This window comes from Salminus brasiliensis, chromosome 20, assembly GCF_030463535.1.
Source record: "Salminus brasiliensis chromosome 20, fSalBra1.hap2, whole genome shotgun sequence".
Taxonomy (NCBI): Eukaryota; Metazoa; Chordata; class Actinopteri; order Characiformes; family Bryconidae; genus Salminus; species Salminus brasiliensis.
In genome coordinates, this window is record NC_132897.1 from 9,824,410 (window position 1) to 9,841,786 (window position 17,377).

The 17,377-nt window shown below is 42.1% G+C and overlaps 1 protein-coding gene across 4 annotated transcripts in view; it reads right to left on the bottom strand.

Moving 5' to 3' along the window:
* Positions 1–17,377, bottom strand: part of kiaa0825 (KIAA0825 ortholog) — a 152,940-nt gene that overhangs the window by 925 nt on the left and 134,638 nt on the right. The window lies entirely within an intron of this gene.

A 17,377-nucleotide genomic window follows, 5' to 3' on the forward strand; every position in this document is an offset into this window, starting at 1 on the left:
ATGCAAATAAAAATAGCAACACAAGAATTTTAAACAAAAATAAAAGGAAAATGCCATAAAAGTAGAAATTTAAAAGATGCTGTGTTTTGTAGTTTGTTAATAATTGTACATGCCAATATATAAAAAGAACTGAAGAGGCCCCAGAATGGACCATAGGAAATATCACAGTTTTAAGAAATGTGGTCTTCTATCATGAAGGTCTGGGGTCAGTAGTGCTGTTTGGTTCTATGGCAAGATCTGAGGTTGTGTCCTCACTCACTCCCTCCCTCTTAGTATTCTGGGGGGGGGGGGGGGGGAGTTGTGTTATTTGATTGTCTAAGCAAAAACAGTGAACAAATCTAAGCAAAAATAGTGAATACATATGACAATTTATTAGCAGAATTTAAGATATTGGACATAATTTAAAAAAATAAATAATAAAGTGTGTTCTTTGTTTAGGATTTGTATTTATTTACATTTAGATTAACAAAAAAATCATGTAATCTCACCAGAGGTTCCCCAACTGTAGCCTACGACTGTCCAGTGTGTTACTGATTGCACTGTACATCATATTCAGCACCTAAGTGTTAGAAGCCCACTGCACTATGATACACACTGCATCACACTGACTGCACTACGTGTCACTACACTGAGTTGTCATTCCAGCTCCATTTTCCAGCTGTATAATAGCGTTTTTTAAAGCCTTTGTGTGTCTTTTCATGTGGACCCCTATCCAGAGTCCTCAGAGGAGGATGTATGAACTCCATATATTCAAAGGAAAGGCATGGCCTATCATCTGATGCAGTGCATGCATACACAAGCAGGCTGCCCCCAGTGTAGGTGCACTTTGATGGAGCCTCTGTCTCGGTCATTGTGTATCTGTCTGGATCAGACAAGCTCTTTTTTTCCCCCTCACGTGGCCGGCACTGTCAGTCTGGTAATTACAGGCTATATGGGGAGGATTTGTTTATGTAAATATGTGTGTTTGATGCATGGGGGCTTCTCTCGCCTGTCTGCTCTCAGGGCTGTGTCTCTTTCTCCCTGTCACAGGCCCTTTAACAGAGCCACTGGGCCTGAACCTGACAGCAACAGCACTCCTCTCACTGTGTGTGTGTGTGTCTGTCTCTCTCTCTCTCTCTCTCATATACTTTTTCCCATTGCAACACATCTCAGTACTGCCTCAATGGCTATGGAGCGTCAGGATCAAGGGCACTGCCCTCATCCATACACACACAAACATACACATTATATACACACAAACATAAGTACCCATATTTGCATGCATACACATTTACAAATATGCATCTACAGTTTTGGGAAAAACATCCCATCCCATAAGCTTATTACAACTGAATCTTCCTTTTCTGTCTGTTTACCCTGATTCGGCCTGATCTGTAACTCAAGGCCTCAGTAAATGTACTAGCAGAGCTGACCAACACATCGATCTACAAGAGTGTCAGATCAGATCTAGGAAATCGTAATCTAGGAAAGCATGCTATTGTAAAGTATTTGGTTGTAGCCGGGCATCTGCAGTTCAGTCCAGTAGCCTCAGTAGACTCAAACACTACCTCACTGAGCTCCATAACAAACCCTTATTCACCTTTGTACAAACTGACACAGAAGAATTCACCTAAATATGACTTTATTCACATATTTACTGACTGAAATACAATTTGTCCTTAATATTACCCTTTAAAACCCCTCCCACTAGAGACGCAGCTTTATATAGCTGGCTTAGAGCACGCACTGTGAGCAAGGCAGCAGATCTCTTCCGGGATTGCATGCTTTTTCACTTTCTAACAGTTTAAATCTGGCACTTGTTCTATACAATGTGTGTTATAATGAACAGACCAATAGAAATGGACCATTCAGTAGACCAATGCACCATTAAAAGTTAGATAGTTTTTTTTTTCATGTAAAACTTTTTGAGATACAAGGTTTTTGCCTGGCAGCAACAATATACATAAATCCTTTTTTCAATAGACATATGTTCTAAAATCATACAGCCGTAAGGAAATCACTTAAAGTGATTATTTATGTGATTATCTGGTTCCAATGGCACCTGTCAAGGGGTGGGATATAAACAGTAATAGGCAGCAAATAAACAGTCAGTTATTTAAGATGATGTGCTGATGTGGTGACCCTCCCCTCTGGTAGAAGACTCAGTACCATCAGAACCAGCACAGCATGACACGCTAACGGCTATTTTCCCCAGAGCTGTGGTACTCCTAAACCACAGTGGACACCTCACACCCAAATCTATAAACCTAATCTATAACTGAACTGAGCTTCTAAATTTAACTGAACCAAACTGGATTTAACTGCACCACAGTACTGATACATCACATGCACAACATTTGCACTATGATTATTTGCACAGCTGTACAGATGTTAATGTTTATATCATTATATCTGTGTATAGATGTCTACTCAGGCTACATATGGATATGCAGTATTCATACCTGTACAAGCACAGATTTCCGATTACTTTTGGTCCTTTTGTAACGTATTATTCTTTATTCTATTTATTGTTTAGTGTATTTTTTTTCTTAGTGTAATACTTGTTAACAGTCTGTGTGTTTGTTACATGTCATACTTGTGTTGCTCTCACCAAGTAAAATTCTATTGTATTTAATTGTATAATTGTATGTGAGATAAAGAGATTCTGGAACATCAGGCAGATCTTGTGGGGTGTTCCCAGTATGCAGTGGTCAGTACCTACCAACAGTGATCCAAGAAAGGACAACCGATGGACCAGTTACAGGGTCATAGTCACCCAAAGGCTCATGCATTACATGCGTGGAGGCCCCGAGTCTTACAGGACTTTAAACAAATCTGCTGCTAAGAGGCCAAGCCTTTAGAGGTCTCATGGAGGCCATGCCTTTACCAAAGCTGTTTTAGGGTCACAAGGGGGCTACCCAATATTAGGCAGGTGGTTTTAATGTTATGGCTCATATCAGTGCACATACACATGAATGCACATGCACACAAGTCCAGAGTTTCGGGTACACTTCTCACTCACACACACACACTCACACACGACAAAGAGGGAAATGGATCCAGATAGCTTCAGTCTCTCATCCCCGGTCAGTCATTACTTCTGAGCAACAAACAAATAACAAATAATAGAGAACATGAGGAAAACACAATCTTTACAAATGTCAGCGACGTGCCGAAACCGACGCAGCGACAGTGTGGGGGGAGTGTGTGTGTGTGTGTCTAGCAGGAGGAAGAGTAGACGCTGAAGCTTTTTTCAATGTTTAATTTTCAAATAGGATTAAGCAGAATGACATTTAGCTGAAGGTTAGCGGGCTCGCTCGCACTGCCGTTGTCTTAGCTGATATTGATATTCAGCCGGCGGTCCGGAGCTTGTCAGTGGGACAAACACGCTTGATGAATGAGAAGGCCGGCAACAGGAAGGTGTTAAGTGCAAATTTGAAATAGTGGGGGTGCTGGGGAAGGAGGGAGGGCGGGGGATGGGGGTCCAATATGACAAAAGCAGCAGTAAACATTCCCCTATGAACTGTACCTGCCAATGTTATATGTCGCTTATTTACCTTTTAGAAGTCACAGTTATTGCTGTCTATAAGCCTGGCATAATTCAACCGCCCATGTGTCACTGAAGCAAGCTGAGGATGATAGAAGAACAGACCCTAAACTTCAAAATGATACAAGATCTGTGTTTAAGAAGAGGAGAGATGTTTTAATATGAAAGTGGGACTCTACTGACGGAGACTCACGCCAAAATACACATGGTGGACACCCCTTCTAATGAAGACATTCAGGTACTTGAGGTTGCACTCATTGCTGACACTGAGAAGTAATGCCAGTAGAAGAATAGGACTCTCTGGAGCAGATAAACATTAATCTATTGGCACCAGGCCAGACGTAGGCTAGAGGGGCATAAAGGCCTCCAGCATTGAGCTGCGGAGCAGTTGAACTGTGTTCTCTGAAATGATAGTGCTCAATCCAGTACTTTAGGGATGAGTTTGGAAGTTGGGGATGAGGTAGGGTGGTGATCATCCAACATCCTGACCCCACCTTGTTCTTCACAGCAGTACTCCAAATCTAGTAGAGCATTTTTTAAATACCACTGAATTCAGAAGAAACAATGAATGAGCAGGTGTCCCGATACTTATGTCCATATAGTGTACGTCAAAGCAGCATAAAATGGGTATATTTGGCTCCTGCGGTCCCCCTACAGTTAGGCAGTAATTCCAGAGCAATAAATACAAATCACATTATGAGCGCCCCCTTATGGACAACATGTGCATGTATAGTTCTCATCCACAAAAGTGCAGTAGCAGCAGCCAAGAATGGCAAAGATAGAGATGCTAGTCTACCTATTCCAGGTCAGTGGACAATCAATATGATTCTGAAGCTGCTGTTTTAAGGAAAAATTGCTGTATAATGTCGCTTTAAGAGTTTGTTTGTCCATGAATCCATAAAGAGCGAATTCTACAGAGCACATTCAACATTAATGCACTTGTTACACTCCCAATATCATTCTTTATTTAAGGTTATAAGGTTATTTGCATGTTTTATTATGATTTCAATTGGCTAAACACTTTATACATTGTCATATCAGAATATTATGACCACCCCTGATTTGGAATGATCTATTTTCTGACAATAAAACACATCATATATTATAGATCACCATGCATTTCAACATTGTGACAGCGTTGTGGGCACCCAAACAACGTAACTGTATTTGCTTGGTTGCTGCAAGCATAAATGAGCAGGCACACCAGTCAGCTGTATCACAGTGCAAAATGACCATCATGGGGAACGGACATGATTTGACTGATGTCCAAAAGGGCATGATAATAGGGTATGGCAATGTCTCTGGTAAGTTGTAAAGAGCAACTGACCGCTGTGGACCAGTTAACCTATATAATGAACACCTCAATCACCTAATACAGCCCATGCCACATCGTCTCGCTAGTGACATCTGAAACAAGGGTGCTTATTTGTACCTATTAATTAGTAATACTAATACTAACTAATATCATAATAATATATTATTATTAAAATAATATTCAGATATGACTGTTTTTAGGCAAAGTAAATACATGAATAGTAAAATTAAGTGAAATGATTTTTAATGTCAGTTTTTTCAATTTCTATGGAACGAATGGCATAAAAAAGCTATAAAGCTATTGATCAATCAAGCAGATTGAATGTAAATGTAACTCAGTATGTAAATACCAGTAATTAATTATGTGTTGACAATTACATTTGAATACTATTATAAATGAAATTGCTCAACTTCTCCATTTGTGTGTCTACATAATAAAATTAGTCTAATGAACAAACGGAAATCTAATGAACATGGTCTTTACGGTTTAATCCAAACCTACAGCACAACAGTAGAGTGAGTCGTATCATAAGGAGTCACTAAATGGAATATGTCCCTGCAGTCTTCAGCGAAAGGCAGTAGAAGATGAATTTGGAGCCTTCAGTCTTTTTAATGTTTCCTGACAAATACACAGCGTCAGCCCAGCAATTTCACTGGCTTTTCTGTCTTAATAAGCCCAGTCTGATGTGCCCTTTCATTCTTATCGCCCGGCTCATTTTTCATGCATTAATACCGTTCTCGCTGACTCTGCTCCTTTCCCCGCATAAAGAGCAGGGCTACATGCATTAGGACTCATATATTTACCGAATTTATACCATCCGCCAGGAATCTGTGCAAATGACACCGTCCAGATGCATTCAGACGCGGGCGACGCAGGTTGGCCGACATCTGCATGCAACCGCGAGCTTTTCGCTAAGCAAAATGTACACAGCGCATAGCTGAATAGTCAAACAGCCGCAGCCGGGCCTGCATGTAATATCAACACATGTATTATCAACACAGCTGTCCTGTTGCGTTCCACAGTGATAGGTCGGATTTTACATTCGGGCAGCGCACCCGAAAGTCATCCAATCTCCAAACCATCTATCTTCGCCGTAGGATCCCAGCCACCGGCTGCGCAAGAGGTCAAGCTTGAAGAGCAGCCGGGGAAACGTTCTCCAGCAGAACTGCACACTGTCCCCATCGTGTTAAACTCTTCTCCAGTCCAGTCTAGCTTAAACTGATTGTTCGGCCTAAAATGAAGGCGAAGACACATTCAACGTTTGGTTTCTGAAGTTTCTTTCTTTAGTTGAGAAGCTATAACATAGCTAACATAACAGAAGCTTACAGATACGAGTTTGGCATCGTGCAAACCATCTAAATGAATTTATCATCATCATCATCAATTTTGACACCAAAAAAATCTTGTTTTTATACTTTGTCATCCATATAAAGCTCGTTCTCAAGTTTGCATACATTTATAATAACCTTTTAATGCTTTGATGAGATCAAATCATATGACTTGAACCATCACTTAAATGTTGCACCATGAAAGACACTAAAAGTGTCAGTATTTAAAGACAGGCAGTATTTTTAAAGCTGCCTTATTTTGCAATATGTTAAAAATCCAAAGGTTGCAAACTATTTTATTGAGGTTGCAAACTATTTTATTATTTAATGATTTTTGTAAAACTTTGCTCATTTTAATCTACAAATATGGCACCACCTGCTATGTTTACACTAGAGAAGGTAAAAATGTTTGAAATGTAAAAAAATGTAATTCACTGAAAACATTAACATAAAAACAGATCAGTGATGACCCACATAATCACATCTATACACCCATCAGCCATAACATTAGTACTACCTGTCTAATACTGAGTAGGTCCCCCTTGTGCCACCACGAGAGATCTAATCATTCGAGGCATGGACTCCACAACACCTCTGCAGGCATCCTGTGGTATCTGGCACCAAGATTAACAATAGCAGCAGATCCTGTAAGCTGTGAGTGAAGTTGAGGGTCTCCATGGTCACTGGTTCATCAGTTGTTCTTTCTTGAAGAACATTTGGTAGGAACTGATCACTGCATACCAAAAAATCCCCACAAGACCTGCCTTATGTTTTGGAGATGTTCTGGCCCAGTCATCTAGCCATCACAATCTGGCTCTTTTTTCCTGCTGTTAACACATCACCTTCAAGAACTGGCTGTTCACTTGCTGTCTAATGTACACACCCCTTGCCAAATGCCATTGAAGATGACATTTGAGAAGATGTCAGTGGTACTAATGTTATGGCTGATATGTGTATTTGCTTAGTTAGCTTTCAACCTTGTATGACTTACTATTATCTATAACTGGATAGATGTACAGATTCAGGCTCCAAGCACCAACTACTGTTTTTAGCTATGGGATGCGTCTGTGTCCAGTGTCATACAGTGTCACAAATCACATAAGTCAATGTGATTTGAGGCAAGTGTGTGGATTAGGCGTGTAGTTTACAGTCTGCTAAACAGCTGGCCCTAAGCTTTCTATCATGTGTCCGTGTCATTAGCCACGTAGCTCATGTGAAAGACTAAGGAAGCAGCCTTTAGGCAGAAAACATGTCCTGGCTGATTGACTACATTTGGGGTAAGAGAAAACTTGATTTTTGGACAAACTGTCTCTTTAACCCCGTGGCTCACATTGCATGGCCTGTCCCCAGTAAAGGATGAGAAGGAGAAGAACTAGCGAGGCCATTAGAGTAACTGTCAGCCAGCGGAGTGGTTTTCCTCAGCACTTCGTGTTTCGCAGAGAGCTGGGTGCCAGCCGCCGGTCGCCGACAGGTACCCGTGTTTGTTTAAACGTGCGCCTGTCAAACAAAGAGGGATGTGGCGCTCAGTGCCGGGCCACAAAAAAGGGAGGCCGACAAGTTCCGCTAATCAGAGACTTCGCACATGCTTAGCACTTCAAGGATCCATCATAATGCAAAGCTAAATATTTAAAGTGCTAAACTTTGCGAAAAGGTCAGGGCTTTCCATGCGTGCCACAGCCGGAGAGAGACTTGCCTTGAGAGAGAATAAGAGAGAGAGGGATCGGTCTGGGCCTTCTGGAGCTCTGCCCTTGCCCTGGAATGGGAAGAAGCTAGCTCATTTCATGCTTATAGCTTTTGCCCTTTGGGACGTATAGGACTACAACAGATAGCCAGGACATGAGAAAAGGTCACAAGGATACAGATCTACGAAGACACCGGCGTGAACCAATGCCTTCCAAAACACGTGAACTATTCTAGGCCATCCAGTACATGATGATGCTATTGGGCTGACCTGCAGTTGCATTTTTGCTACTTCTCACAATAATAGTAAAGACATCAACATGGTCTTATATTTCAGATTGTTCAGTAGCTCTCGGTCTCGTAATGTGGCTTTGTACATATTTTGCCTTCTTTCAAGCATAAGGAGCCACCTGAGATGCTTTTGACCTAAATGACACGAAGACGGTTAATGTATGCAGAGACCTTGTTATATACTATATATACAATATACAATAAACGTACACATCAATTTCACTAGCCATATTAGCAATAGGGACCAACTGCAAGTGTGGCATAAGCTTTTATACCAAAATCACCCATATCCTACCTTTGTCTTTAATGTATTTTATCCCTCCAAACTCTTATAACTGACACTTTTCAGTCCCTTGGAATTAAACCAGCTATTTTTTGGTCACTGTGCCTTTAAGATTGATGTAAATGAACCCTGTTCTAATTGGCTAATTGTCTTCAGTTGTACTGTGCCTCATTTGAAAAAAAAGCCTGTACTGAAAAACTCCAGCATAAATGGCTGGAGCAAAACTGCTGTAGGCTGAATAGACAGATGCATTGCTTTTCTTGACATCACAAAAACAGTGCATTGAAAATAAGCTGTTTGTCCAGCTTAATTTCCATATATGAGTTATAAGGACTGTGACATGGGCCCTTTAAGACTGTATTGTACACTATATGTCCAAATATTAGTGGACACCCTTTCTAATAAATGCATTCAGCTACTTTAAGTTGCACCCTTAAGATAGGACCCTCTAGAGCAGATACACCCCCCCCCCCCAGCATTGAGCTGTGAAGCAGTGGATCTGTGTTCTCTGGAAAGATGGTGGTCCTCCAGCCAGTACTTTTGGGATGAGTTGGGGATGAAGGCAATCACAGCAATGCTCCAGAATCACAGCAATGCTCCAGAATCTTGTAGAAATTCTTTCCTGCACAGTAGAGGCAGTTGCTCCAACAAAAGCTGGATTTAATACAGGATTATTAAGTGAAGTGTAATATGTTTTATTATTGAGTAACCATTATGAAACTAATATGTAAGATATTGTTGTTATGAGAGTTAGGAAGAAACTCTGGACCCTTGGAGTGTTTTTCCTAAGTGTCAAACACTAAAACTAATGCCAGCTACATTACGACTGCAGCAACTTCTGTACATTAGCTACAGCATATCTGCGGATCGCCCACAGCGAGCTAGCGTCCTCCATCAGTGAGTGTCCCTCGTCCCCCGCCGCTCTACTTCCCTTAGCTCCAGGCTTGATCATCCATCATCTCTCCGTCAGCCCCCTTCCCTCTCCCTCTACTGTGATCTCCCCCTCCACACGCACTCAAAAACACCACTGCAGCGCCTCTACCGGCACACGCTGTCCTCGCTGCCGCGCCACCACGGATGCTGATCAAAGGGGCTCCACACAGGCCTTCCAGCGGCCGCCTTTGAAACAGGCCCTCGCCTTCATGCCACGGCTTTCCGTGCCCAATCCCCTGCGCCGCTGATGAGCCCCGGCACATCAGAGAACGCTTCAGACACAAAGAGGACGGCCCCGGTGTCTGTGGACCACCGGTCTAATGCTGCCGTGTGCGGTGGGATAAGAGAAATGTGTCTGGGCTTCAGGTGAAAGCTAAGTGCACCTGAAAAGTTACTAGACTTTTACTTATTATCTGTGCTGCTTTGGACTTCAGGAAGGTTTCAGGAGAGTGCCTCAGCGACCACTAAACCCTTTCAAACACAGAGCCTGTTACCTTTCCTAGCTGTCTTGACTCATTATTAAACACAGTAACTGCAGTACAGACCTACAGTACAGGTCAGGTACTTTATTGCTAACAAAACAAAGGAGTGCTTCTTTTTATTAAACAGTACTCTATACGCTATACGAACAAAACTTTTGGGACACCTGCTGATTCGTTGGATCACACAAAGAGTTTATCCTGCTTTCGTTGGAGTAACTGTCTCTACTGTTCAGGGAAGGCTGAATTTCAAAGCATTTAGTGACAAGAGCATTAATGAGGTCAGGGTGTTGGATGATCACCACTCCATCTCATCCCCTACTCAACCCAACTCATCCTAAAAGTGTTGAATGGAGCACCATCATCATTCCAGAGACCACAGTTCCTCTGCTTCACAGCTCAATGTTGGGGGGGGCTTGATACCACTCTAGCCCACATCTGCCATTAGGTTTGGTACCAATAAGTTTCATGTTTATCTGCTCCAGAGAGTCCTATTCTATTGACAATACTTCTCTACAGGGACTAGACAAGCTGTGTGTGTGTGCATTACTGTACATCTGTATCAGCAATGGATGCAACTTAAAGGAGTCGAATGCATCATTAGAAAGGATGGCTATAAACATTTGCACATGTGGAGACCCCACCTCTCAACTTACAGGATTTAAAGGACCTGCTGCGAACATATTGGTGTCAGACACCACAGGACACCTTCAGAGGTCTTGTGGAGTCCATGCCTTGAATGCTCCATTGTGGCAGTATAAGGGATCCTCAGTATTAGGCAGGCCATACTGATCGGTGTATATCCTACTCCTGGAAAAAAGCCACTGTCATAAGACAATCAATATTCACTTTTTTATGTTTTAATGTTACTGTCTAGCACTATGCTCTGCAACAACACCTGTAAGCAGGTGAGTTATATATTCACTAAGATAATAGAAGGCACTGTCACAGTAACAGTACAAAAATAAGCTTCAGATATAAGCTGTGATGAGGCCGAGTGACCCTGATCACACAGCACTCGCACTCCGACTGGTGCGCTCATTCAAACGCACCCAATTCTTAACCTCCGCCGCAGTTTGTCAAATAAAGCCGCGCCGGGCTGTGTTTGCCCTTGACTCTGTCTCGTGTCAAGAGTGCACTATCTTCATGTGGATGACACCTCTCACAGAAATTGCAGCTCCTGAGCCGCTACCCCGGACCCCATCACTTCAGCTAAATCATTAGCCCTCTTAGCCACAGAGCTGCTAGAACTGGCTCTGTGACAAGCCAAGAGCACCACTGTCTCTCAAGCTGAAGCTGAAAAGTGCATTACAAAGTAGTTCAAATCACATGTGTTCAGTGATGCTAATGCTAATGCTAAGAGAGGGTGAAATGACATGGCTAGAAATCACTTCGAAAAAGATCAAAAGGATTATGATGGAGCACGTTACGATTTGTGCAAATGCACTCATACAGCTTGTCCAACCCTTGTAGAGAGGTACTGCCAATAAAATAGGACTCACCGCAGCAGATAAACATGAACGTGTTGGCACCACGCCAAATACCAGCCCCCAGCTTTGAGCTGTAGAGCACTGGGACTATGTTCTCTGGAATGATGGTGGTGCTCCATCCAGTACTTTTGAGATTTTGAGTTGGGGAGATGGGGATGAGATGAGGTGGTGATCATCCAACATCCTGACCTCATCAAAGCTTCTGTTGCTGGGTGAGTAGACAGTATAAGCTCTTGGGGGAAACAATGATTGAGCAGGTGTCTAAATACTTTTGTCTCAAACACACACACTCCTTAACCAGAAGAGCAGTGAACACCTGCTGATGGAAAGTTGGAAAGTATGTTGTTAAGTATGATCAATAAGGCTAATGCTAATGCTAACGAGAGTTGAACTGATAACAGAAAAATGATGGAATATAGTCCCCTTAAGCCGAGGGTCTCTTTCTTTCTTAAAGTATTCAAGCTTCCCGGTCATATTTCTCTCTCCCTCTCACACACAGACACACACACACACACACACACACACACACACACACACATTATAACAAGCAGGAGCGGCAGACACCTGCTGATGGCTCCAGTGAGCCTCCAGGTCCCAGGGATCAAGCAGCTCCACAGAGGCAATCCGTCTTTCCTGACAGGCCTAGGCTGGCTGCACCCAGAGAGCGCTATGACAGCCCTTATTTCACCACGAAGACGCCGTGCCGTCACACAACCACCCCGTAACATACACTGGAACGACACGCAGCAGCCCCTACCGCTCCCCGGCACAACCCCAGCCTCGGCAAGCCACGGCCTTATAAATGAATGAACAAAGCTTTGCACTTATAAACACATATACACACACACACACACACACACACACACACACATTCACGCAAAGGCTGGATGCTCCCAGCTGAACACAGCAACAAAAAAAGATTCATCCTGATTTCACCTAGATGTGCCTGTAAGATGTAAGCTATCATTTATTCAGCAGCCCCCCTTTGTAAGTGATGCATATTTTAAGAGTGATACACACACACACACACACTCACAAGGGAAAATGACGGCCACGAGTGGCGCCAGTCGTAGTCTAACACAAATATGTTGATACTGCAAAAACTTTTCCCAACGCTATTCCCTTTTTTATTTATTTGAAGTGCAATTCACTTTGCTTTCTGCTGATGTTCGTAGCACTAATGCCACCAACTTAACCTGTACAACAGAAGCTCTGACTGAGCGACAATCTAGAGAGCAGGACAAAGTTGGTTCCCGCGAACAGAACAGAGATATTATAAAATGAGAAGATGGGTCTCAAAATAAAGTAAATAAGTAGTAGCGTTTTTTCCTCAAGATTTTCCTCCGCAATTTACTGTTCTTACTCTCCACTCTAAAACTGACAAAAAAAAAATTTTTCCCCAAGGGGCATTTCATGGGCATTTTAGGGGCATTTTAGGGGGCACTGCCGCATGCATTTGCAACATGTCAGTGCTATAATTTCGAGCTTGATATTGATATGTTATTTTAGGGGCACAAATAGTCCTAAAATTATAAGTAAATAAATACAATAAAACAACAGAAAAATATGGGGATAAAGGTGGGCACCTACCCCCATTGTTCAGTTGTTGTACTTATTTACAGTGGCAGTAACTACCAGTGCAACTGCTCTGGTAACTGGTGGTAACTGGAGTGTTACACCCTTACCACACTTCAACTTTAGCCTACATTAGATATGCAGCAATAGCAACAGTAAGCAAGGAAACTGGATTTTTATTATTATTATTATTATTATTATTATTAATATTATTATTTCAAAGATGCGCTCAAAGTGGAAAACCTTCCACTGCACTCTGTTCTTCAGTGCTTCATTCTTCAAGGGAACCATGACAAATGACAGGTTTGGGAATGGTTCCTCAAACTGGTGGAAAACACACTTTCTAACCCCAACATGGTTCCAATGTCATTATGAGTCAAATAAGCCTTTTTCAGTACTATACAGAAGCACTTGTGCTTAGAGTCTGAAACCTCAATCTCAATTACACCTCTCACCATCCCCCTCAATTATAGACCTCAGTTTCACCACTAATTATACTCTTTGTGTTTTAGGCCTCTGTGATTTAACAGTAACTACCAGCTAAACTATGAGGCAATAACTCACAGATTTACAAACTGTTCACAGCACAAACACTGTAGGTCAATTTTCGGTGTAACATTTACTTTATTAGGCTATTATTATTAGGTTATTAGCCTTCAAATTACTCAGTACTAAATGAAACATGAAATCAGTACACTCTAAGACCATTTTTTACACCTGGTCACTTCATGCATCTTCAGTATCAGGATTATCTGATCTGGATCAGGAAAAGCCTGAACGTACCCAAGACTATCACTCAAACCACTTGGACTGAGACGCATTTGAGCCATGTTGTAACATCTCTCCAACCAAAACGTCACCCAGTACAGACAAAACTCCTCACAATATAACCAAAACACCAGAAATAACTGCCGTACAACAAGCGGATTTGCATATTCTGTCCCACATTACAACCAGATGTTAGTCGGACTAACCGGAGATGCATTTGACCACTGAGTGCAAATGCATGTGGCTAAAATCTTATCAGGATACAATCCAGATTCCAGTCACTATGCAGAACCACTGCATTTACTAATGAACCTCTGAAGAACCCCTTTTCTAGAGTGTAGCACTGCCCATCCCTAATGCCCAGCGGCCAAATACAGCCTGGGCAGCAGCGGTCACCATAATGACGTGATTAGTTAATAGTGGCTGAGTTTGGCTGGTGTGACCTGATTACCCTGCCAGCGTATTGATCTGTCCATTCCTTTCCAGCCCCTCAGTGGGGGGTAGCAGTGATATCCGAGCAGAAAGCCAGCCTTTCAACTTGGCTAAAGTGGGAGAGGAGGGGGTGGGGGGGTGTAGGGGGGTGGTATGGAGTGCCTAACAAATCTGATCACAACGTAACATTCTTAACATATCAAACAGCTCATTTTCCCCTGCACTAATGGAACTTTTGGGGGGGCCTTCCAGATAAATAAGTCAACCCTGTTACCTCATTTAATATCAAATGCCACCTAATTACGGCTGTGTGTGTTTTCAAACACTTTGCATAATTTATTGTTATGCTTGCCCATAATCTAAAGATGCCTATCAGAGAGAGGTTTTTTTTTAGCTCTTATAATGAAATTATAATGCTCTGCAACTACATCAGGCATGAAACAGATAAGGAACGAGTGTGGAAACCTTTTATACTCGCTGTTCACCTTGTAGGGATTTGCTGCCATGTGGGAGCTATTGTCAGGCTTTTTGAGCAGACAAACGCCAGTCGAGAATAGATTGAGTCTGAGAGAGCGAAAAAGAAGTGCCTCATTTCCAAGGGCTGTTCGTATAATAAATTAATTGTCTTCCCCTGCCAAGCTCATTTTCTGGCGACTATCGTTTAATACTGATGATAGGAGGAAGCCTGACTGTATATTTAAGATGGCATCTGCACTGTGTGCTCAGTGAGGTGACATTTTTGTCAATATATCATGATCTCCATGTCAAATATTTGAGCTAATCCTGTGACAAACACACTAAAAAATAGTGCCTAAACGAAAGGAACACATCGGCCTTAAAATATAATACCAATAAATATCAAGTTGATAACACCAGTCGGCCTTACATTCTGTTAACTTAATAACATGAAAATCGATGAAACCTCAATGCTAAGGCAGCCAGGTTACTTAGCCACATGATACAGTGGCTATGGTGAGACCCCGAACAGTAAAAGGCCTACGATAAGCAGGACAAGAGTGAGATTAACACATCCACTTAAAATGATCTTGAATTAACAAGACTTAAAGCATTGCTGACCCCTGCCATTGAGCTCATGTGTGAAAGCCCTGGGGTAGAGGCTAGTAATGAGCGAATATATGACCACGGTTTAATACCGTTCCTGAGGGGGTCAGAATCCCAGCACTGTAGCCTCATAATTACTAAAACCTCACAGAGGAGGCACAGCTCAAATCAGTCTAATTGGGCTGCTAAGAAAATGAGGCCACCACTTAGATGTTCTCCCCCATTCATTCTTCTCCCTTTTCTTTCTCTATTTAGCTCTGGGTTGTCTTTGGACATCAAGAAGTCAAAAGTGATTGGAGGTTATTACATTTAGTACATAACAGCAGCCAACTGGGCATTAATTAGCCGTTATTAAGCTATTTCTTTATTGTGCTGATAGACCCAGCGGGTGGGGATTTAAGCTAACACTGCTTAGTTAGTAACAAGCCAGTTATTTAGTATGGAGCTAAATCTCCCAACACAAGGCCTACGCTTCGAATTCACCTCGGAATCACAGTGAGGAGCACATCATGAAGTGTGTATTATCATAGGGATGAATCTCAAGGAAAGTCAGAGGAACGGTTGAGGGTGTGAAATGGTTTAGCTTTAGTCAAATAGGCATTATAAACCATTAGCTGGCAATCCAATCAGAGATAGCCTATGTTGTTCGTGTTTTGGGTATAATGGTTGGATTTATAGTGCCATATTCACAATGTATCAACAACACTCTCTAAAAAGGGAGTTTTCCAGGGTTCCTCAGTAAATGTCATGATTTATACACGTAGAACCGTGTTACGATCCCCTGGTAGTAATTTTTTGTTTCGTGTGCCTGCATGTGCAGTTTTTTGTGTTAGTCTGTTTTCTGTTCCATGCATCTTTACAGTGTCCAGTTTTTGGTCTGGCCGAGGGGCTAAGGAGAGAGCCCACTCTGTGTCCTTCCATTGTGTCATTTTAAATTGTTTCTACACTGTATGTCCAAATGTTTGTGGACACCACTTCTAACTTTAAGTTGCACCCATTGCTGACACAAGATCTGCAAATGCTCATACATACGCCCACACACACACACACACACACACACATAGAGCTGGTCTAGTCCCTGTCTAAAGCCCCCAGCATTGAGCTGTGGGGCAGTGGACTGTGTTCTCTACAATGATGGTGCTCCATACAATACTGCTGAAATGAGATAGGGAGTTTGAGATTTGAGAAGTGGGGAGGTGATTGTCAAACATCCTGAACATAGTAACAGTCTGGTCGCTAAATGCAATCAAAATCTCACAGCAAATCCTTAAAAAACCCTAAATTCAGAAGAAACAAAGAATGAGCAGGTGTCACCGATACTTTTGTCCTTACAGCATAAAATATTGATGAAAATAAAAGTAATAATAATCTTTTTAACATATTGTTCTGTTGTCTGGTGCTCGGGTTCTATGAACTACTCTTGTCACAAGAGGACAGAAGCATGTTTAGGACTATAGATAACATTTTGCTAGACTGTACCTGAATTCCAGTGGGTATGCATGTATTAATTCACAAATCTAATGATTAAAATCCTTGTCCATATTACAGCGTTGCGTGTTGGGTGAATGTAATACCCATTACGGGAATACACAGACTAGGCTAGACAAGAACATCATTCCAATTTATCGTACTGCAGTGGGGCTACCAGCCATATTTAACATTTAATTCTGCCTTCTAAAAATAGTCCCATACAAGGCTTGGAACTGCGTGAAATTCCGGTGTACGTTCATTCTGGTTTTCAGCAGTGAGTGCTGATGAATGGGCCAGATGGTGCGTGCATACCTAAGCAGCTACCTGCTCCACATGCTTGGGAAATGGATGGGAAGTGAACACGGACTTGCATCTGCTTTACCTGCTTTTCTAATGCAGAAACGTCAGTGGAGGGCAGACGGAGAACGGCAAGAAAACGTCCCATCTAACAGCAAGCACTCGATATTGGGGATTCCCTAGGAATATTAGCAAGTTTAAGTGGTTTGTGGCCTACAATCTGTAATTACAATCAGTCTGCTTCTTGAATGAATGCTGTTATATAGTGTGGCCGTCATGCAAAAATCTTGTAACCCCACATTCCTTCTGCTGTAAAGTTGCTATATTGGACTTACAAGCTTTTGCCATGACATCAATGATACCTAGGTTGCCTGTCATGCATGTTACAGCATAGTGAGTCTGGCTTTCAAAATGTGGTGCTAGAATGTGGAATGTTACACCAGTGAAA